The sequence below is a fragment of the Bufo bufo genome, chromosome 3, assembly GCF_905171765.1.
Source record: "Bufo bufo chromosome 3, aBufBuf1.1, whole genome shotgun sequence".
Taxonomy (NCBI): domain Eukaryota; kingdom Metazoa; phylum Chordata; class Amphibia; order Anura; family Bufonidae; genus Bufo; species Bufo bufo.
Genome location: NC_053391.1, coordinates 274,033,467 through 274,058,200, shown reverse-complemented (window position 1 = coordinate 274,058,200; position 24,734 = coordinate 274,033,467).

Sequence of the window (24,734 nt, the reverse complement as noted above, 5' to 3'; positions counted from 1 at the left end):
CTCCATGCTGGATGAGACATTGGTTTATATTTTGGCCAAAGCATAGTAAGCCACTTACCGCGTCAAGGTCGTCTCATGAGTGGTCCCTAACTCTTGTTCCTACCTGTTCATGGGCCATGACAGCCACATAAAATCCAGGGAATGCAGGTCAGCATGCAAGCCAAGTACACTTTGCTTGTATCCCCGTCCGGTGCCATTACAGCTTTCATCGGATCCAGGGATGCAAGTACCAACATGCATGCTGAACCCACCATATACTTCTCCTGGAGCCAGATGGCTAATGGTAGGTTCTATACAAGCAGACTCAGTTTTATACTGACTTTAAAACCAGCCTCAAGGACAGATTAACTGGTCAGGTGTGCAATGACTCCAAGGAGATCGCCACGCCTCCAATATATACTACAAAGAAAAAAATAAGGGGTTGGGTCAGCACAACCTGCCTGTAGGTGCAGATCACTATGGCGAAATACATATACAAACGGAAAATGCAAATGTGATCGCACACTACATCCAGCACTCTGCCCTCCATGCTGGATGAGACATTGGTTTATATTTTGGCCAAAGCATAGTAAGCCACTCACCGCGTCAAGGTCGTCTCATGAGTGGTCCCTAACTCTTGTTCCTACCTGTTCATGGGCCATGACAGCCACATAAAATCCAGGGAATGCAGGTCAGCATGCAAGCCAAGTACACTTTGCTTGTAACCCCGTCCGGTGCCATTACAGCTTTCATCGGATCCAGGGATGCAAGTACCAACATGCATGCTGAACCCACCATATACTTCTCCTGGAGCCAGATGGCTAATGGTAGGTTCTATACAAGCAGACTCAGTTTTATACTGACTTTAAAACCAGCCTCAAGGACAGATTAACTGGTCAGGTGTGCAATGACTCCAAGGAGATCGCCACGCCTCCAATATATACTACAAAGAAAAAAATAAGGGGTTGGGTCAGCACAACCTGCCTGTAGGTGCAGATCACTATGGCGAAATACATATACAAACGGAAAATGCAAATGTGATCGCACACTACATCCAGCACTCTGCCCTCCATGCTGGATGAGACATTGGTTTATATTTTGGCCAAAGCATAGTAAGCCACTCACCGCGTCAAGGTCGTCTCATGAGTGGTCCCTAACTCTTGTTCCTACCTGTTCATGGGCCATGACAGCCACATAAAATCCAGGGAATGCAGGTCAGCATGCAAGCCAAGTACACTTTGCTTGTATCCCCGTCCGGTGCCATTACAGCTTTCATCGGATCCAGGGATGCAAGTACCAACATGCATGCTGAACCCACCATATACTTCTCCTGGAGCCAGATGGCTAATGGTAGGTTCTATACAAGCAGACTCAGTTTTATACTGACTTTAAAACCAGCCTCAAGGACAGATTAACTGGTCAGGTGTGCAATGACTCCAAGGAGATCGCCACGCCTCCAATATATAATACAAAGAAAAAAATAAGGGGTTGGGTCAGCACAACCTGCCTGTAGGTGCAGATCACTATGGCGAAATACATATACAAACGGAAAATGCAAATGTGATCGCACACTACATCCAGCACTCTGCCCTCCATGCTGGATGAGACATTGGTTTATATTTTGGCCAAAGCATAGTAAGCCACTCACCGCGTCAAGGTCGTCTCATGAGTGGTCCCTAACTCTTGTTCCTACCTGTTCATGGGCCATGACAGCCACATAAAATCCAGGGAATGCAGGTCAGCATGCAAGCCAAGTACACTTTGCTTGTAACCCCGTCCGGTGCCATTACAGCTTTCATCGGATCCAGGGATGCAAGTACCAACATGCATGCTGAACCCACCATATACTTCTCCTGGAGCCAGATGGCTAATGGTAGGTTCTATACAAGCAGACTCAGTTTTATACTGACTTTAAAACCAGCCTCAAGGACAGATTAACTGGTCAGGTGTGCAATGACTCCAAGGAGATCGCCACGCCTCCAATATATACTACAAAGAAAAAAATAAGGGGTTGGGTCAGCACAACCTGCCTGTAGGTGCAGATCACTATGGCGAAATACATATACAAACGGAAAATGCAAATGTGATCGCACACTACATCCAGCACTCTGCCCTCCATGCTGGATGAGACATTGGTTTATATTTTGGCCAAAGCATAGTAAGCCACTCACCGCGTCAAGGTCGTCTCATGAGTGGTCCCTAACTCTTGTTCCTACCTGTTCATGGGCCATGACAGCCACATAAAATCCAGGGAATGCAGGTCAGCATGCAAGCCAAGTACACTTTGCTTGTAACCCCGTCCGGTGCCATTACAGCTTTCATCGGATCCAGGGATGCAAGTACCAACAAGCATGCTGAACCCACCATATACTTCTCCTGGAGCCAGATGGCTAATGGTAGGTTCTATACAAGCAGACTCAGTTTTATACTGACTTTAAAACCAGCCTCAAGGACAGATTAACTGGTCAGGTGTGCAATGACTCCAAGGAGATCGCCACGCCTCCAATATATACTACAAAGAAAAAAATAAGGGGTTGGGTCAGCACAACCTGCCTGTAGGTGCAGATCACTATGGCGAAATACATATACAAACGGAAAATGCAAATGTGATCGCACACTACATCCAGCACTCTGCCCTCCATGCTGGATGAGACATTGGTTTATATTTTGGCCAAAGCATAGTAAGCCACTCACCGCGTCAAGGTCGTCTCATGAGTGGTCCCTAACTCTTGTTCCTACCTGTTCATGGGCCATGACAGCCACATAAAATCCAGGGAATGCAGGTCAGCATGCAAGCCAAGTACACTTTGCTTGTAACCCCGTCCGGTGCCATTACAGCTTTCATCGGATCCAGGGATGCAAGTACCAACATGCATGCTGAACCCACCATATACTTCTCCTGGAGCCAGATGGCTAATGGTAGGTTCTATACAAGAAGACTCAGTTTTATACTGACTTTAAAACCAGCCTCAAGGACAGATTAACTGGTCAGGTGTGCAATGACTCCAAGGAGATCGCCACGCCTCCAATATATACTACAAAGAAAAAAATAAGGGGTTGGGTCAGCACAACCTGCCTGTAGGTGCAGATCACTATGGCGAAATACATATACAAACGGAAAATGCAAATGTGATCGCACACTACATCCAGCACTCTGCCCTCCATGCTGGATGAGACATTGGTTTATATTTTGGCCAAAGCATAGTAAGCCACTCACCGCGTCAAGGTCGTCTCATGAGTGGTCCCTAACTCTTGTTCCTACCTGTTCATGGGCCATGACAGCCACATAAAATCCAGGGAATGCAGGTCAGCATGCAAGCCAAGTACACTTTGCTTGTAACCCCGTCCGGTGCCATTACAGCTTTCATCGGATCCAGGGATGCAAGTACCAACATGCATGCTGAACCCACCCTATACTTCTCCTGGAGCCAGATGGCTAATGGTAGGTTCTATACAAGCAGACTCAGTTTTATACTGACTTTAAAACCAGCCTCAAGGACAGATTAACTGGTCAGGTGTGCAATGACTCCAAGGAGATCGCCACGCCTCCAATATATACTACAAAGAAAAAAATAAGGGGTTGGGTCAGCACAACCTGCCTGTAGGTGCAGATCACTATGGCGAAATACATATACAAACGGAAAATGCAAATGTGATCGCACACTACATCCAGCACTCTGCCCTCCATGCTGGATGAGACATTGGTTTATATTTTGGCCAAAGCATAGTAAGCCACTCACCGCGTCAAGGTCGTCTCATGAGTGGTCCCTAACTCTTGTTCCTACCTGTTCATGGGCCATGACAGCCACATAAAATCCAGGGAATGCAGGTCAGCATGCAAGCCAAGTACACTTTGCTTGTAACCCCGTCCGGTGCCATTACAGCTTTCATCGGATCCAGGGATGCAAGTACCAACATGCATGCTGAACCCACCATATACTTCTCCTGGAGCCAGATGGCTAATGGTAGGTTCTATACAAGCAGACTCAGTTTTATACTGACTTTAAAACCAGCCTCAAGGACAGATTAACTGGCCAGGTGTGCAATGACTCCAAGGAGATCGCCACGCCTCCAATATATACTACAAAGAAAAAAATAAGGGGTTGGGTCAGCACAACCTGCCTGTAGGTGCAGATCACTATGGCGAAATACATATACAAACGGAAAATGCAAATGTGATCGCACACTACATCCAGCACTCTGCCCTCCATGCTGGATGAGACATTGGTTTATATTTTGGCCAAAGCATAGTAAGCCACTCACCGCGTCAAGGTCGTCTCATGAGTGGTCCCTAACTCTTGTTCCTACCTGTTCATGGGCCATGACAGCCACATAAAATCCAGGGAATGCAGGTCAGCATGCAAGCCAAGTACACTTTGCTTGTAACCCCGTCCGGTGCCATTACAGCTTTCATCGGATCCAGGGATGCAAGTACCAACATGCATGCTGAACCCACCATATACTTCTCCTGGAGCCGGATGGCTAATGGTAGGTTCTATACAAGCAGACTCAGTTTTATACTGACTTTAAAACCAGCCTCAAGGACAGATTAACTGGTCAGGTGTGCAATGACTCCAAGGAGATCGCCACGCCTCCAATATATACTACAAAGAAAAAAATAAGGGGTTGGGTCAGCACAACCTGCCTGTAGGTGCAGATCACTATGGCGAAATACATATACAAACGGAAAATGCAAATGTGATCGCACACTACATCCAGCACTCTGCCCTCCATGCTGGATGAGACATTGGTTTATATTTTGGCCAAAGCATAGTAAGCCACTCACCGCGTCAAGGTCGTCTCATGAGTGGTCCCTAACTCTTGTTCCTACCTGTTCATGGGCCATGACAGCCACATAAAATCCAGGGAATGCAGGTCAGCATGCAAGCCAAGTACACTTTGCTTGTAACCCCGTCCGGTGCCATTACAGCTTTCATCGGATCCAGGGATGCAAGTACCAACATGCATGCTGAACCCACCATATACTTCTCCTGGAGCCAGATGGCTAATGGTAGGTTCTATACAAGCAGACTCAGTTTTATACTGACTTTAAAACCAGCCTCAAGGACAGATTAACTGGTCAGGTGTGCAATGACTCCAAGGAGATCGCCACGCCTCCAATATATACTACAAAGAAAAAAATAAGGGGTTGGGTCAGCACAACCTGCCTGTAGGTGCAGATCACTATGGCGAAATACATATACAAACGGAAAATGCAAATGTGATCGCACACTACATCCAGCACTCTGCCCTCCATGCTGGATGAGACATTGGTTTATATTTTGGCCAAAGCATAGTAAGCCACTCACCGCGTCAAGGTCGTCTCATGAGTGGTCCCTAACTCTTGTTCCTACCTGTTCATGGGCCATGACAGCCACATAAAATCCAGGGAATGCAGGTCAGCATGCAAGCCAAGTACACTTTGCTTGTAACCCCGTCCGGTGCCATTACAGCTTTCATCGGATCCAGGGATGCAAGTACCAACATGCATGCTGAACCCACCATATACTTCTCCTGGAGCCAGATGGCTAATGGTAGGTTCTATACAAGCAGACTCAGTTTTATACTGACTTTAAAACCAGCCTCAAGGACAGATTAACTGGTCAGGTGTGCAATGACTCCAAGGAGATCGCCACGCCTCCAATATATACTACAAAGAAAAAAATAAGGGGTTGGGTCAGCACAACCTGCCTGTAGGTGCAGATCACTATGGCGAAATACATATACAAACGGAAAATGCAAATGTGATCGCACACTACATCCAGCACTCTGCCCTCCATGCTGGATGAGACATTGGTTTATATTTTGGCCAAAGCATAGTAAGCCACTCACCGCGTCAAGGTCGTCTCATGAGTGGTCCCTAACTCTTGTTCCTACCTGTTCATGGGCCATGACAGCCACATAAAATCCAGGGAATGCAGGTCAGCCCATGAACAGGTAGGAACAAGACCCAACCCCTTATTTTTTTCTTTGTAGTATATATTGGAGGCGTGGCGATCTCCTTGGAGTCATTGCACACCTGACCAGTTAATCTGTTCTTGAGGCTGGTTTTAAAGTCAGTATAAAACTGAGTCTGCTTGTATAGAACCTACCATTAGCCATCTGGCTCCAGGAGAAGTATATGGTGGGTTCAGCATGCATGTTGGTACTTGCATCCCTGGATCCGATGAAAGCTGTAATGGCACCGGACGGGGTTACAAGCAAAGTGTACTTTGCTTGCATGCTGACCTGCATTTCGTGGATTTTATGTGGCTGTCATGGCCCATGATTAGGTAGGAACAAGAGTTAGGGACCACTCATGAGACGACCTTGACGCGGTGAGTGGCTTACTATGCTTTGGCCAAAATATAAACCAATGTCTCATCCAGCATGGAGGGCAGAGTGCTGGATGTAGTGTGCGATCACATTTGCATTTTCCGTTTGTATATGTATTTCGCCATAGTGATCTGCACCTACAGGCAGGTTGTGCTGACCCAACCCCTTATTTTTTTCTTTGTAGTATATATTGGAGGCGTGGCGATCTCCTTGGAGTCATTGCACACCTGACCAGTTAATCTGTCCTTGAGGCTGGTTTTAAAGTCAGTATAAAACTGAGTCTGCTTGTATAGAACCTACCATTAGCCATCTGGCTCCAGGAGAAGTATATGGTGGGTTCAGCATGCATGTTGGTACTTGCATCCCTGGATCCGATGAAAGCTGTAATGGCACCGGACGGGGTTACAAGCAAAGTGTACTTGGCTTGCATGCTGACCTGCATTCCCTGGATTTTATGTGGCTGTCATGGCCCATGAACAGGTAGGAACAAGAGTTAGGGACCACTCATGAGACGACCTTGACGCGGTGAGTGGCTTACTATGCTTTGGCCAAAATATAAACCAATGTCTCATCCAGCATGGAGGGCAGAGTGCTGGATGTAGTGTGCGATCACATTTGCATTTTCCGTTTGTATATGTATTTCGCCATAGTGATCTGCACCTACAGGCAGGTTGTGCTGACCCAACCCCTTATTTTTTTCTTTGTAGTATATATTGGAGGCGTGGCGATCTCCTTGGAGTCATTGCACACCTGACCAGTTAATCTGTCCTTGATGCTGGTTTTAAAGTCAGTATAAAACTGAGTCTGCTTGTATAGAACCTACCATTAGCCATCTGGCTCCAGGAGAAGTATATGGTGGGTTCAGCATGCATGTTGGTACTTGCATCCCTGGATCCGATGAAAGCTGTAATGGCACCGGACGGGGTTACAAGCAAAGTGTACTTGGCTTGCATGCTGACCTGCATTCCCTGGATTTTATGTGGCTGTCATGGCCCATGAACAGGTAGGAACAAGAGTTAGGGACCACTCATGAGACGACCTTGACGCGGTGAGTGGCTTACTATGCTTTGGCCAAAATATAAACCAATGTCTCATCCAGCATGGAGGGCAGAGTGCTGGATGTAGTGTGCGATCACATTTGCATTTTCCGTTTGTATATGTATTTCGCCATAGTGATCTGCACCTACAGGCAGGTTGTGCTGACCCAACCCCTTATTTTTTTCTTTGTAGTATATATTGGAGGCGTGGCGATCTCCTTGGAGTCATTGCACACCTGACCAGTTAATCTGTCCTTGAGGCTGGTTTTAAAGTCAGTATAAAACTGAGTCTGCTTGTATAGAACCTACCATTAGCCATCTGGCTCCAGGAGAAGTATATGGTGGGTTCAGCATGCATGTTGGTACTTGCATCCCTGGATCCGATGAAAGCTGTAATGGCACCGGACGGGGTTACAAGCAAAGTGTACTTGGCTTGCATGCTGACCTGCATTCCCTGGATTTTATGTGGCTGTCATGGCCCATGAACAGGTAGGAACAAGAGTTAGGGACCACTCATGAGACGACCTTGACGCGGTGAGTGGCTTACTATGCTTTGGCCAAAATATAAACCAATGTCTCATCCAGCATGGAGGGCAGAGTGCTGGATGTAGTGTGCGATCACATTTGCATTTTCCGTTTGTATATGTATTTCGCCATAGTGATCTGCACCTACAGGCAGGTTGTGCTGACCCAACCCCTTATTTTTTTCTTTGTAGTATATATTGGAGGCGTGGCGATCTCCTTGGAGTCATTGCACACCTGACCAGTTAATCTGTCCTTGAGGCTGGTTTTAAAGTCAGTATAAAACTGAGTCTGCTTGTATAGAACCTACCATTAGCCATCTGGCTCCAGGAGAAGTATATGGTGGGTTCAGCATGCATGTTGGTACTTGCATCCCTGGATCCGATGAAAGCTGTAATGGCACCGGACGGGGTTACAAGCAAAATGTACTTGGCTTGCATGCTGACCTGCATTCCCTGGATTTTATGTGGCTGTCATGGCCCATGAACAGGTAGGAACAAGAGTTAGGGACCACTCATGAGACGACCTTGACGCGGTGAGTGGCTTACTATGCTTTGGCCAAAATATAAACCAATGTCTCATCCAGCATGGAGGGCAGAGTGCTGGATGTAGTGTGCGATCACATTTGCATTTTCCGTTTGTATATGTATTTCGCCATAGTGATCTGCACCTACAGGCAGGTTGTGCTGACCCAACCCCTTATTTTTTTCTTTGTAGTATATATTGCAGGCGTGGCGATCTCCTTGGAGTCATTGCACACCTGACCAGTTAATCTGTCCTTGAGGCTGGTTTTAAAGTCAGTATAAAACTGAGTCTGCTTGTATAGAACCTACCATTAGCCATCTGGCTCCAGGAGAAGTATATGGTGGGTTCAGCATGCATGTTGGTACTTGCATCCCTGGATCCGATGAAAGCTGTAATGGCACCGGACGGGGTTACAAGCAAAGTGTACTTGGCTTGCATGCTGACCTGCATTCCCTGGATTTTATGTGGCTGTCATGGCCCATGAACAGGTAGGAACAAGAGTTAGGGACCACTCATGAGACGACCTTGACGCGGTGAGTGGCTTACTATGCTTTGGCCAAAATATAAACCAATGTCTCATCCAGCATGGAGGGCAGAGTGCTGGATGTAGTGTGCGATCACATTTGCATTTTCCGTTTGTATATGTATTTCGCCATAGTGATCTGCACCTACAGGCAGGTTGTGCTGACCCAACCCCTTATTTTTTTCACTTATAAAATGTGTTCAATGTGGTGTCCACTGTGTTGGATTGTCAATGCAACCCTCTTCTCCCACTCTTCACACACTGATAGCAACACCGCAGGAGAAATGCTAGCACAGGCATCCAGTATCCGTAGTTTCAGGTGCTGCACATCTCATATCTTCACAGCATAGACGATTGGATTGGACAGCACATTGAACACATTTTGTAAGTGGTCAGAAACTTGTAAATAACTCATGAAAGAATAAAGTTACAGTAAAACCAAGCCATTGTTTTTCTTGTGAAATTCCCAATAAGTTTGATGTGTCAAATGACCCTCCTCCTATTGAAAAAACAAAAGTTGGATTCAAAATGGCCGACTTCAAAATGGCCGCCATGGTCACCACCCATCTTGAAAAGTTTCCCCCCTCACATATACTAATGTGCCACAAACAGGAAGTTAATATCACCAACCATTCCTATTTTATTAAGGTGTATCCATATAAATGGCCCACCCTGTATATAAATAAATGTGTAGTCTGCAGAAAAGCACGTAGACCTACAGAAGAACAAAGAATTGCAAATTTACTGGCAGATCGTGTAAACCCATCACCACCATTTCTTTATAGCGGAATGGATTGTTTTGGCCCATTCATCACCAAACAGAACCGCAAGGAGTACAAGAGATATGGACTAATATTTACATGTCTAAGCTCCAGAGCAATTCACCTGGAAAAGTTAGAAGATATGTCAACTGAAACATTTATCAACGCCTTGAGATGTGTTTCAAAGCCATTAGAGGTACTGTCAGAGAGCTTAGATCTGACCAAGGATCTAATTTTGTCGGAGCAAAGAATGAATTGAAGAAAGCTCTAAAAGAATTTGTTAGAGAAATAGTGTGATTTTCATGCTCCACATGCAAGCCATACAAGAGGAGTTTGGGAAAGACAAATCAGAACTGTGAGAAATGTGTTAAGTTCAGTGTTGAAAAAGAACGCTGGAAGAATAGATGATGCTTCACTTAGGACCCTATTCTATGAAGTAATGTAAATTGTTAACAGTCGTCCACTTACAGTTAATAACATCAATGATCCAACAAGTTTGGACCATTTAACTCCCAACCATCAACTTCACCTTAAGTCGGATTACTTATAGCCACCGCCTGGCAAGTTCACCAAAGAGGATTTATATGCTAAAAGGAGATGGTGAAGAGTTCAATATCTATCAGAACATTTTTGGAATAGATGGAAAGAGTACTAAGCCAATCTTATGCTAAGAAGTAAATTGCAAACACCCAGAAGAAATGTCCAAGTTGATGACATAGTTTTAGTGAAAGAAGAAGATTTACCTAGAAGTCAATGGAAATTGGCCAAAGTTCTGGAAGTTCAAAAGGATCAAGACAGACTAGTAAGCAGAGTGTTGTTACAAATAGGAGACTCAAAACTTGATAAAAAAAAGGGAAACGTCTCACTACTTCTAAGTGATAAAAGACACTTGGAAGTTGAAAACCCGATAGAAAATTCCTCAAATTCATGTTCAAGTCCTTCCACTAAGAACATAGAATTATAGGTAATTGTTGATGGGAGTGTAGCTGGCCAGCTAAGACTTGTTCTAGTTTGCTAATATAGCTTGTATGTTTATGCAGCTGGACCTGCCAATAACCTTAATACAGTTCCTATGTTTATGTGTTAGAGAAAAAAGCAGAGTTATTTACTGTGACATCATGTTTTGGATGTCATATAACTGTTATATTTCGTGTTCACAGAAGCAGAAAAACATAATATGCCTTTAAATTCATTTTGTAATGTAAGGTTAGCTCAGTGACACAGCAGAAACAACAGAAAGCATAGTGTTAATCTGTTGTTTCTGGGCAGAAGTCTAGACCAATCACAGCCAGCTTCTCACACAGCAAGAGTTTTCACCAATCACAGCCAGCCTCATTCACAGAATTTCCCTATTCACCACAGACAGGAGCTGAAGAGACATTCACTTCACTGAGAGCTGTGTTTTTATGGAAGCAAAGAGGCCAAAATAGGTATTTAATACAGTTAGGATGTGTTCCTATTGTTAATAGTGTGATTAGAGCTAATATTATTAGGCGGACAAACAGGGTCATCTATCGCCGAGAACGTGAATGCCGAACAGTGTGTTGTATGCCGGGTGCTTGGGTTCGGCATATTGCGGATCGGATTGACAGATTGCTGGGTTGGGCTGGGGAAGACCCGGAGGTCATGGTACACATTGGCACCAATGACAAAGTCAGTGGGAGATGGAAGGTCCTTAAAAATGATTTTAGGGAACTAGGTGAGAAGCTCAAGTCCAAGACCTCCAAGGTCGTGTTTTTAGAAATACTACCAGTGCCACGAGCGTCACTAGAGAGACAACAGGAGCTTAGGGAGTTAAATAAATGGCTCAGAAGCTGGTGCAGGAAGGAAGGGTTTGGGTTCATGGAGAACTTGGCCGACTTTGCGGTCGGTTACAGGCTCTACAGTAGGGACGGGCTGCACCTCAATGGGGTGGGTGCAACTGCCCTGGGGGAAAAAATGGTTAGACGGCTGGAGAAGCTTTTAAACTAGGATCTTAGGGGGCGGTGTCATACTAAAACTTGACAAAGTTAGAGGTAGGTGGAGAGTCCTTAAAAATAATTTCAGGGATTTAGGTCAAAAGCGTAGGGCAAGGACCTCAAAGGTAGTATTTTCCGAAATATTGCCTGTACCACGAGCCACACAAGAAAGTCAGTGGGAGATTAGAGAGATTAACAAGTGGCTCAAGAACTGGTATAGGAAGGAGGGGTTTGGGTTCCTGGAGAATGGGCCGACTTCTCTGTCGGCTACAGGCTCTATCGTAGGGACGGGCTGCACCTCAATGGGGAAGGGGCAGCTGTGCTGGGGAGAAAGATGGCTAGAAGGTTGGAGGAGTGTTTAAACTAGGGACTGGGGGGGAGGGTAATTACACTATAGGAGGGGAAGATTGTGCAGATAGAGACCGGGGGCAAGGTAGTGGGACTGGGGGAGGAATGGAAGGAGGGACTAGAACAGTTCAGAAGGAAAGGTGTAGGGTAAAAAATATACATAAACCTCTCAAATGTATGTATACTAATGCCAGAAGCCTGACTAATAAAACTGGGGAGCTGGAATTAGTGATGTGTGAGGAGAACTATGACATAGTGGGAATAACTGAGACATGGCTGGATGATAGCTATGACTGGGCAGTTAATGTTCAAGGTTACAGCCTGTTTAGAAAGGATCGTCAAAACCGGAGAGGGGGAGGGGTCTGCCTTTATGTAAAGTCTTGTCTAAAGCCTACACTCCGTGAAGATATAAGTGAGGGTCATGAACATGTGGAGTCACTGTGGGTAGAGATACATGGAGCTAAAAACAACAATAAATAACTAATAGGAGTTTACTATAAACCACCTAATATACCAGAGTCCACAGAAAATCTACTACTAAACGAGATAGACAAGGCGGCAAATCATAATGAGGTGGTTATTATGGGGGACTTCAACTACCCAGATATAGACTGGGAAACTGAATCTTGTATATCTCATAAGGGAAACAGGTTCTTGGCAATAACCAAAGACAATTACCTCTCCCAACTGGTTCAGGTGCCGACTAGAGGGACGGCCATACTGGACTTAGTATTAACCAATAGGCCTGACAGAACAACAAACGTGCAGGTTGGTGGACACCTGTGAAATAGTGACCATAAAGTAATAACCTTCCAATTATCATTCAAAATAGCGTTTATACAGGGAGGAACAAAAATACCAAACTTCAAAAAAGCTAAATTTAGCCAACTAAGAGAGGCCATAGACCTAACTAACTGGGACAAAGTCCTCGAAAATAAAAATCCAGCCACAAAATGGGATATCTTTAAAGACATCCTAAAATCTCATTGTGAGAGGTACATACCGTATGGGAATAAATGGTTAAGGAACAAAAAGAAACCAATGTGGATAAATAGAACTGTAAAGAAAGCAATAAATGACAAAAAGAAAGCATATAAATCACTAAAACAGGAGGGTAGCACGGAAGCACTGAAAAATTATAAGGAAAAAAATAGAACATGTAAAAAACAAATAAAAGCAGCCAAACTAGAGACCGAGAGATTAATTGCCAAAGAGAGTAAAACTAACCCTAAAATGTTCTTCAATTATATAAATGTTAAAAAGTATAAATCTGAAGGTGTCGGCCCTTTAAAGAGTAATGAGGGGGGAGTCGCAGAGAGCGACGAGGAGAAAGCAAAGCTGTTAAATATTTTTTTCTCTAATGTATTCACTGAGGAAAATAAACTGTCAGATGACATGCAGAATGTAAAAATAAATTCCCCATTAAAAGTGTCCTGTCTGACCCAGGAAGAAGTACATCAGCGACTTAAAAAGATCAAAAAAGACAAATCGCCAGGACCGGATGGCATACACCCCCGTATCCTAAGGGAATTAAGTAATGTCATAGCCAGACCCTTATTTCTGATATTTGCGGACTCTATACTGACAGGGAATGTCCCACAGGATTGCCGCATGGCAAATGTGGTGCCAATATTCAAAAAGGGTCCAAAAACAGAGCCTGGAAATTATAGGCTGGTAAGTTTAACATCTGTTGTAGGTAAACTGTTTGAAGGTTTTCTGAGAGATGCTATCTTAGAGCATCTCAACGGAAATAAGCAAATAATGCCATATCAGCATGGCTTCGCGAGGGATCGGTCATGCCAAACTAATCAGTTTCTATGAGGAGGTAAGTTCTAGACTTGACAGTGGCGAATCAATGGATGTCGTATATCTTGACTTCTCCAAAGCATTTGACACTGTACCACATAAAAGGTTAGTATATAAAATGAGAATGCTCGGACTGGGAGAAAACGTCTGTATGTGGGTAAGTAACTGGCTCAATGATAGAAAACAGAGGGTGGTTATTAACGGTACACACTCAGATTGGGTCACTGTCACTAGTGGAGTACCTCAGGGGTCAGTGTTGGGCCCTATTCTCTTCAATATATTTACTAATGATCTTGTAGAAGGCTTGCATAGTAAAGTATCAATTTTCGCAGATGGCACTAAACTGTGTAAAGTAATTTACACTGAAGAGGACAGTATACTACTACAGAGGGATCTGGATAGATTGGAGGCTTGGGCAGATAAGTGGCAGATGATGGTACTGTGTACAGTTCTGGGCTCCTGTAAACAAGGCAGACACAACAGAGCTGGAGAGGGTCCAGAGGAGGGCAACTAAAGTAATAACTGGAATGGGGCAACTACAGTACCCTGAAAGATTATCAAAATTAGGGTTATTCACTTTAGAAAAAAGACGACTGAGGGGAGATCTAATTAATATGTATAAATATATCAGGGGTCAGTACAGAGATCTATCCCATCATCTATTTATCCCCAGAACTGTGACTGTGACGAGGGGACATCCTCTGCGTCTGGAGGAAAGAAGGTTTGTACACAAACATAGAAAAGGATTCTTTACAGTAAGAGCAGTGAGACTATGGAACTCTCTGCCTGAGGAGGTGGTGATGGTGAATACAATAAAGGAATTCAAGAGGGGCCTGGATGTATTTCTGGACCGTAATAATATTACAGGCTATAGCTACTAGAGAGGGATCATTGATCCAGGGAGTTATTCTGATTGCCTGATTGGAGTCGGGAAGGAATTTTTTATTCCCCTAAAGTGGGGAAAATTGGCTTCTAACTCACAGGGTTTTTTTTTTTTGCCTTCCTCTGGATCAACTTGCAGGATAACAGGCCGAACTGGATGGACAAATGTCATTTTTCAGCCTTATGTACTATGTTACTAATAAGGGGGTAGATAGTGTAGATAGTGAGTGGGTTATAGAAGGGGACAGTGGGGATTTAGTGGGGGCTGGGGCTAGCGAGGAAAATAGGGAGAAGACTGGGCATAACTATACATTTATGAAAAATAGAACTACTGGTAACAAGAAGCTGTTACATACAAAAATTAACCAAGGTAACAAAAAAAATCCCAGATAATCACTTTACAGGTAATAGTAATTTAAAATGTATTTTCACAAATGCCAGAAGTCTAGCTAGCAAAATGGGGGAGCTGGAGGCTATGGTACTAGAAGAACACATAGATGTAGTTGGTGTGGCTGAGACATGGTTGGACTCTTCGCATGACTTGTCTGTAAATATTGAGGGTTTTACACTATTTAGGAAAGACCGGGTCAATAGAAAAGGTGGTGGTGTGTGCCTGTATGTGAGGAGTGATCTGAAGACAAGTGTGAAAGAGGCAATTGTGCGTGAGGATGGTGAGGATGTGGATACCTTATGGGTGGAAGTTAAAAGGGATATAAACACTGAAAAAAATAATACTTGGTGTAATCTATAGACCCCCTAACATCACAGAGGATATAGAAACGCAACTGTATAACCAAATAGAGCGGGCGGCACAGTGGTCATAATGGGAGATTTTAACTTCCCAAACATTAACTGGGGTCATGGTTCTGCCTCAACCGACATGATTAACCTATACAAGTATATAAATGGGCCATACAAAAAATACGGCGAAAAGCTGTTCCATGTAAAATGTGCTCAAAAGACAAGGGGGCACTGCCTCCGACTGAAGAAGAAAAAGTTCAGTCTCCAGAAGCATCAAAGCTTCTTTACTGTGAGAACTGTCAATCTATGGAATAAGACTTCCTCAGGACGTGGTCACAGCAGGAACAGTGGATAGTTTCAAAAAGGGTTTAGACGAATTCTTAAAAGTAAAAAACATTAATGCTTATGAAAACGTGTAGAAATCTGAGTCTCACTTCCTTCTGGGATTCGCGTCCCCACCTATCCCTTGGTTGAACTTGAAGGACGTATGTCTTTTTTCAACCATATTAACTATGTAACTTAACTATGTAAGAGCTGTATACTGAACTGGTTATATGTGTTTACTTGCAGTTCGACCAATTGCAAACTACAAATAGCATACAAATAGCAATCCATACAAATTGTATACAGATCAGTAGAACTATCGGTCAAATCTTAGATATACCTCTCAGAGAGATCATAAAGTGCTTAAATAACTTAAAGTGACAGTACAAATACTCAAGAGAGAAATATATCCACCATTTTATGTTGAATGACAAGATTGAACAGTTGAACCACCCACCATCTTATGCATACCGCCATTTTGTGATATCTTTTCAACACGTGTTTTGTACATGGACTATCTGCTGCAGAGGCAGCAGTGTTATATATGAAGAAAAGTTTAAGTTAATAAAGAAGTTATTTGAAGCATTTGGTGTGCTCTTTAAACCTACTGTTTCCATAGAATGGTGCTAGAGGAATTACAGAGTAATAGACAGTCTGGTTAGACTAAAAGTCAGAGATATCAAAATTCTTCTAATGCCACAGCGCAAAAGGCACTTCATAGTGCTGCGCCTGCCACACCTAGGGTAAACAGTGAGAAGGCAGCAGCACTCACAGGAGTGCTGGGGCTTTCTCAAACAGCTGGTCAGAGATAGTCTTGATAGGGATGGCCAACCTGTGGCCCTCCAGCTGTTATAAAACTATAATTCCCACCATGCCCTGCTATAGGCTGATAGTTGTAAACAGTTTGGGCATGCTGGAAGTTGTAGTTTTGCAACAGCTGGGGGGCCGCAGGTTGGCCATCCCTGGTCACGGGTGTCAGATCCCCATGATCAGATGCTAATGACCTATCTAGTGGATAGGTCATCAGTTACAAAAGTCAAATAACCCCTTTAAGCTGCAGTTTTGAGCTTTCATCTTAGTAACTGCAGCTTAGAGACCTTAAGTCTGAAGTAGTTGTTTTATATTCTGACAGTCCTCTGCTTTGCTGCATGTGCTGAACCATGGTTCAGCCTCCAATCCGGCCTGCACTGATCTCACACAGGAAAACAGAGAAGTAGGCAGACACACACCTCTCTCATTGATCCAGCAGAGCGCTGTATGAGCACTGGGGATCTGGCACTGCTGGACCACACTGACTGTATGAGCGCTCTGCTGGATCATTTAAGAACCCCCGTCAGGGGGTCTGGCACTGCTGGACCACCCTGACTGCGAACTATAACACTCAGGGAAATTTTAGCAAGATTTCTTCTTGCTAAAAAGTGTGTCTTATAGTCTGAATCGAAATGTCTCCTCCAGCAACTCAGAGGCTATCGAGACCAGTGTAGCACACACTTATCTTGATGAATCAAGGGCTTTATATTTTAACAATATATTGCAATTTATCCAATAAAATCTCATATAACATACAAACCACATACCTTGTATACATGGTGAGTTGCAAAAACTGTAACTTATAATATAATGGTTGAACCCCCCCAAACTATAGCATAGGATAGGAGAATATTTACAGGATATAAATAAAAAAATAATGTCTTAAACAAAAATCTCTCCACAGTGTCAAAAACTTTCAGAGAATGTCATGCATGAAGCATAAAACTATTCACATTCAAAGGTATATAAAAGGTACATAGTCCCTTTAGAGGTCAGGGGCGGATTAAGTGCATGATAGGCCCGGGGCTGTCTACCCAACTCTACCCAACACTTTTTTCTGTATGAAGAGGCTGCGGTGCTTCGTAAGCGCCACAGTCTCTTCCTAGGCCATATGACATCGTTCACATGGTCTTGGTGCAGCTCTGTCCCATTTTAATGATTGGGGCTTAGCTGCAATACCAAGCACAGTGCTATCAAATGGACAGCGCTGTGTTTGGTAAGGAGCAAAGAGGCTGCGGCGCTCACTGGAACATCACGGTCTCCTCAAACAGCTGATTGGCGGGGGTGAGTCGGACCCCCACCATCTCATAACTCTCTGAGTACAGATTTGATAGATGTTACCTGCAGTCCTATGTAACACCCCACATAACACAGTGAACTATTGTGTTATGTGGGGTGTTACATAGGACTGCATGGAACATCTACTACATTATCTGTACACAGAAAGTTAGCACTGTTATCTGGGCTGTTACATAGAACTGCAGGTGACAAATTAAAATTTTAGTTGCCAAATTTAAAATACATACGATTATGATAAAAGAAGACTTGGAGGAGAAGATGAGACACAGGTCACAGTAGTGAGCCAGCTATACATATAGGGGAATACAACATCACATACCTGTTACATCCAGTGACATCTCCTGTCATGTAGATCTTCTCTTTCGTTTGACCCAGAACACCATGACAAATTGTTTCAGCCGCATCTCATTTCTGCAGAGTTTGTTACACAGACACATTAGATTTCTCATAATTGGGGTCATTTATCAAACTGGTGTAAAGTACAACTGGCTTAGGTGCCCATAGAAATCAATCAGATTCCACCTTTCATTTTCCAAAGAGGCTGTCAAAAATGAAAGGTGAAATCTGTTGCAATGGGTAACTAACCCAGTTCTACTTTACACCAGTTTGATAAATTACCCCAAAGGTCCCTATAGTGTCTACAGCAATTATAATGTCCCCTAGAGTGCCCCCAGTAATAATAACACCCTATATTGTGCTCCAGGTAATAATGCCTGTATAGTGTCCCTGAAAAATAATGTCCCCTAATAGAAACGCCCCCACACTGCCCCATATAGTAATTTCCCCCACACTGCCCCATATAGTAATTTCCCCCACACTGCCCCATATAGTAATTTCCCCCACACTGCCCCATATAGTAATTTCCCCCACACTGTCCCCATATAGTAACTTCCCCCACACTGCCCCATATAGTAATTTACCCCACACTGCCCCACATAGTAATTTCCCTCACACTGCCCCCACAAAGTATTTTCCCCCACACTGCCCCATATAGTAATTTCCCTCACACTGCCCCCACATAGTAATTTGTCCCACACTGTCCCCATATAGTAATTTCCCCCACACTGCCCCATATAGTAATTTCCCTCACACTGCCTCCACGTAGTAATTTCCCCCACACTGTCCCCATATAGTAACTCCCCCCACACTGCCCCATATAGTAATTTACCCACACTGCCCCATATAGTAATTTACCCCCACACTGCCCCATAAAGTAATTTACCCCCACACTGCCCCATATAGTAATTTCCCTCACACTGCCCCCACAAAGTAATTTCCCCCACACTGCCCCATATAGTAATTTCCCTCACACTGCCCCCACATAGTAATTTCCCTCACACTGCCCCCATACAGTAATTTCTTCCACACTGCCTCCCATGTAGCAATTTGCCCCCCACACTGCCCCCATGAAGTATAAAACCCACACACTGCCCCCCCATTAGATAATTTGCCCTGACACTGCCATCCATTAAGTAATTTGCCCCCACACTGCCATCCATATAGTAATTTGCCCCCACACTGCCATCCATTAATTTGCCCCCACACTGCCATCCATTAATTTGCCCCCACACTGCCCTTCAATAAGTAATTTGCCCCGACACTGCCATTCATTTAGTAATTTGCCCCCACACTGCCACCCATCAAGTAATTTGCCCCCACACTGCCCTTCATTAAGTAATTTACCCCCACATTGCCCCATCAATTAATAACCCCCCACACTGCCCCCATTAGATAATTTGCCCAGACACTGCCATCCATTAAGTAATTTGCCCCCCACAGTATTAATTTCTCCACATTGCCCCCACATTGATTCCACCCATGATAGTATTTTGCCTCCACGTAGTAGTTTGCCCCCCACTTTCCCTTCAGTGATATTCTCCTGTGCCCCTAGTAATGTCCTCCAAAGTTGGCACACAAAAAAAAAAAAAAAAAGCTAAGGCTACTTTCACACCTGCCAACTGATGGCATTAGTAAGACTGATCAGGATCATGATCAGTCTTAAAAATGCCTGATCAGTCAAAAAAATGCATTATAATGCCGGATCCGTCTTTCCGGTGTCATCCGGAAAAAAGGATCCGGCATTTACTTTTTTCACCTTTTTTTCGGTCTGTGCATGCGCAGACCTGAAGGACGGATCCGGCATTCCGGTATTTTGAATGCCCGATCCAGCAATAATACATTCCTATGGGAAAACATGCCGGATCCGGCATTCAGGCAAGTTTTCAGTTTTTTCGCCGGAGATAAAACCGTAGCATGCTGCGGTTTTCTCTTTTGCCTGATCAGTCAAAATAACTGAACTGAAGACATCCTGATGCATCCTGAACGGATTACTCTCTATTCAGAATGCATGGGGATATGCCTGATCTGTTCTTTTCCAGTATAGAGCCCCTGTGATGGAACTCTATGAACTCTATGTACTGTGTGAAAGTACCCTAATATTTACCTGTGTCCCAGTTGCCGCTCACTCGTCGATGGTTCAGACGTTGGGCTCCCCAGCGATGCCGGGCCCGGGGCAACCGTCCCAAACGCCCCAATTATAATCCGCCACTGCTAGAGGTGGAAATTGGGGCAATAGCGTCTCATACAAAAAAACTTTTGTATAATAACTATTGATACATGTTTCCCTTGGGATCTCAGCCCCCAAGGTCTGCACTCAGACCTCCTTAATGAGAAAGTGAAAATAGAATTTTAGAAATATTTGTAAATTTATTAAGGAAAAACTGAAGTTTTGCTATTACATAAGTATTCAGATTTCAGACCCTTGACTATAACACCTGAAATTTCACACTTAGGATCTTCTATTCCTCTTTATTATCTTTAACATGTTTTTACACCTTGATTGGAGTCCACTTGTGTTAAATTCAGGTGATTGGACATCATTTGGAAAATTACACCCCTGCCTCACAGCTGACAATGCATATCAAAGAAAAAAAAAGAAAAACAAGCCATGAGGAGAAAAGCACTGCCTATTGAGCTCAGAGACAGGACTGTGTGGAGACAATGATCTGGGGAAGGGTATAAACACTTTCTGCACGAGTGAAAGTTCAGAAGAGCACAGGGGCCTCCATAATTCTTAAATGGAAGAACCAGGACTCTTCCTATAGCTGTCTGACTCCCAAAACTAAGCAATCAGAGGAAAAGGGCCTTGATAGGAGAGATGACAAGAACCCAATGGTCACTCTGGCTCAGGGGCGAAACTAGAAGTGACTGGGCCCCACAGCAAATATTTGTAAGGGCCCCACCAGCGCGCTTCACACCTCCCTCCTCCTTTGTAAACCCCACTCCTTTGGCACAGTGTAGCGGTATACTATATATTGTGGGGCACAGTGTAGAGGTATACTTTATATTGTGGGGCACAGTGTAGGCTATATGTGTATAACATAAACATATTTCATATGAAAACTTACAGTTACTTGACCCTTGGGGATCTCGGACACCACTTCCACACTTTGGTCGGGGGCTCGGCGGAGCTGATGTTGTGCTTTATCCTAATGAGAAAGATTTCATAATAAGGATTTGGAGAAGGGGCAGAGGGATAGCAGAGCAGGGAGAGGCTGGTGCTGCTACTAGGGGGTCATACCATGGGGGAGTAATAAAGCCCACTATAATGCCCCCCCCCCCCCAGTAGTAAGAATTCTTCTTATAATGTGACAGTGCAAAAATACCCCCTTGTAATGCCCCCAGTTGAGCTAATGTCCCCATAGTGCACCCATAATGTCCCAGTATAAAATACCCCTATATAGTGCCCCCAGTAAATTCCCCCATAGTGCTCCTCTCCCCCCTTCCTGCTAGTGCCCCCCATAATGTACCAGTATAAAATGCCCCATATATAGTGCCCCAGTAGATGCCCCTCAGTGTCCGGCCTCTGATAGGCTGCCGGCCTAGTGTCCCTCATAATGCCCCCCAATAATGTGCCAGTAAGTGTCCCCATAGATTCCCCCCCATCATGTGCCAGTATCAAGTGCCTCTCCCCCCCCACATGTCCCAGTATCATAGTGCCATCCCCCCCCCCCCAATGTGCCAGTATCAAGTGCCTCTCTCCTGGAGGAAACCTGGCACTATTTATCACCTTCAAAATATTGTCCCTGTGAAGCATGGTGGTGGCATCATACTGTAGGGGTGTTTCAGCAGTTGGGACAGGGAGATTGCTCCATTCAACTTTCCCTCAACTTTGACCAAAGTACAGAGATATTATTAACGAAAATCTGATCCAGGGTGCTCTAGACCTCAGTCTGTACTAAAGGTTTATTTTATTTTTTAAAACACTGACCCTAATCACATTGCCAAGATAACACAGGAGTAGCTTAGGGACAGACCTGAAAATGGCTGTCCACCGGTGGTCCCCATAAAACCTAACATAGCTTAAGAGAATATTCAGAGGAAATCCCTAAATCCAGATGTGCAAACCTTTTGACATAATATCCAAGAAGACTGGAGGCTGTAATTGCTGCCAATGGTGCTTCAACTAAGTACTGAGTAAAAGGTCTGAATACTTATGTCAATGCAGTATTTGAGTTTTTCCTTTACAATAAATTAACAAAGATTTTGAAACATTCTTCTTATGTGTGTGTAAGAAATATGATTTTCCACAATATTAATAATAAATGAGATAATAATATTGAACAATAAGAATATTCCTATGTAAGTTCTAGGGGACGGTCAGCAAAGAAAGCACACCAACAAAAGTGTATATTGAAAAAAAATTTGAAAATATATTATATACAGAATCAATTGTGCAGCATTAATATTGATAAGATACAAATAAACCAATTATCATAACATAAAAGAAAACCACTTTAAGCAATAAAACAGATATTTCACAAGCCAAAACACACCTATATGTAGGACAGAAACACCATTAAATGACAACACTATTTCACAGATTCCTGGCCTAAAGAATCCTAGACATGAATCACAAAAGCAAAACCAGTTAACAAAACAATATTACGCGACCTAAAAACAAGACATAATAACCATTCAGTAATGCAGAATCATTGAGTTATAGCTACCAGGATCAGATTCCCTTTGGGGCTCACAGGCCACTTCCTCTCAGAATGCTTTCTATGACCTGTCCTCCATGCCAAATTTTGCCCATGTTTAATACTAATTTTTGGATCTTGGAACTCACTCCCCCTCCCCTCAGCAAATATTTCCTACTTTAAAGGCCGGTTTTGATCTCTGTATGCTCTTTCCCAGTATGCACCATTAGAAAAAAAGGTGTCCCATTTTCCCACAACTTGCATATTGTGACAACTCTATTCTCCCGTCATTTGCACATTGTGATGAGATCACACTGACTAGAGACATAACCACTGGTTGTTATCCAATCTAGTATTCGTATTTGTTGCAAATTTCTTTTTATTAGATTTATGAAAAGAACAATGTATAGGAAAAGACAGCAGTACTTGAGATAAAAGGTCCTTTGAAATGTTCTACATATATTTTACTTACAATCATTTGCGAGTTTCATATATTGAGTGAAACATGAAAACATACGGAACAGCGTCCTGTATTGGCCAGCAATAAACTTGCTCTCCATCCACTGGGTGAGCGAGAAGCCAAATACGAAGCGCATTTCAACTATGTCCCACAGCAGAGAGGGATGAGGCATTGTTATAGGGTAGCAAGGGTAGCAGAGATAAGTATAACAAAAGCCTTACAAATGAATGTAACAAAGGCAGCAAAGAGGTCCAGGGGTCACCACCAGCGTCTCTATCGGAGAGGCTCATCGCGGAGCTCCCCAAGCAGTCAGTAAGTGTCGCAAGTGCTCTGAGCCCACCCAGACCCATATTTAGGTTTCAGACAAGTGGTCAGGGGTTAGTGTGGACGTAAAATCCATGGTTTCCAGATTCTGTGGCACTTAGGGTAATTGTGTAGAGCTATGTAACAAAGCTCCTCCATGCAGGAGATTTAAGCCACTTTGCAAATCCACAGGGAAACCAATGGGGCGGTGGTGTCCCTCCAATGAAGGGGGATCAGTGCGTTTTCAGCGACTACTAATGTGTTCCAAAGTTGTCTGTTAAAACGGGGAGGGAATGTCGGGGGAAGGCTGAGAAAAATGATTCTTGGGGACAGGTGTTGGGCTTCTGGGCAAATTTTTTCTATAAGCTCTCCTACTCTCTTCCAGAATGGTTTAATAACATTGCATTCCCACCAAATGTGAGCATAGGTGCCCACGTATGAGATACAGCGCCAGCAGAGGTTGGAGATAGAGGTGTTGATCCTATGAAGAACAACAGGAGTTTTATACCAGCAGGATTTCAATTTAAAGTTAATTTCCTGTAGTGTGATCCTTCTGGAGGGGCCACAGCTATGTTTATAAATTTGTGTGATTTCGCTTGGGTTGAAAGTTTGGCCCAACTCCTGTTCCCATGCCCTGATGTATGGCAATGGGGAGTTCCGGGGAAGCGCAACCAGCCCCTTGTGTAACGGGGTGCCGAAGGCGCACTCGGTCTCCCATCAACCGCAGACCTGCTGCTTAGCTTCGGGAGCGAGGATCTGTGTTTGGCCTCGTTCCCAGGGTGGCTTTGCTAGCTAGGAGGCTCCCTGCTCCTAGGTCTGCCTTGAGCGCCGAGCTGGCCACGTCACATGACCCTCAGACCCCACTATAAATACAGGCAGCCTGCGGGCCACAGGTTGCCTGTTAATTTTAGGTTCCTGGCGTTTGTTTGGACCTGTATACTTACCTGATCCTGTTCCCTGATGATCCTTTGCCTGCTCCTTCTGTACTGCGCATCCCTCCTGGTATTTTGACCTCGGCTTCCACCTGACTATTCTTTGTGGACTCCTTTGGTACTTCTCGACTCTCCTGGTATTTATGACCCCGGCTTCTCCTGACCATTCTTTGCTTATCCCTCTGTACTGCGTTGTCCTCTTGATTTTGACCTGGTCCGTTCACTATCCG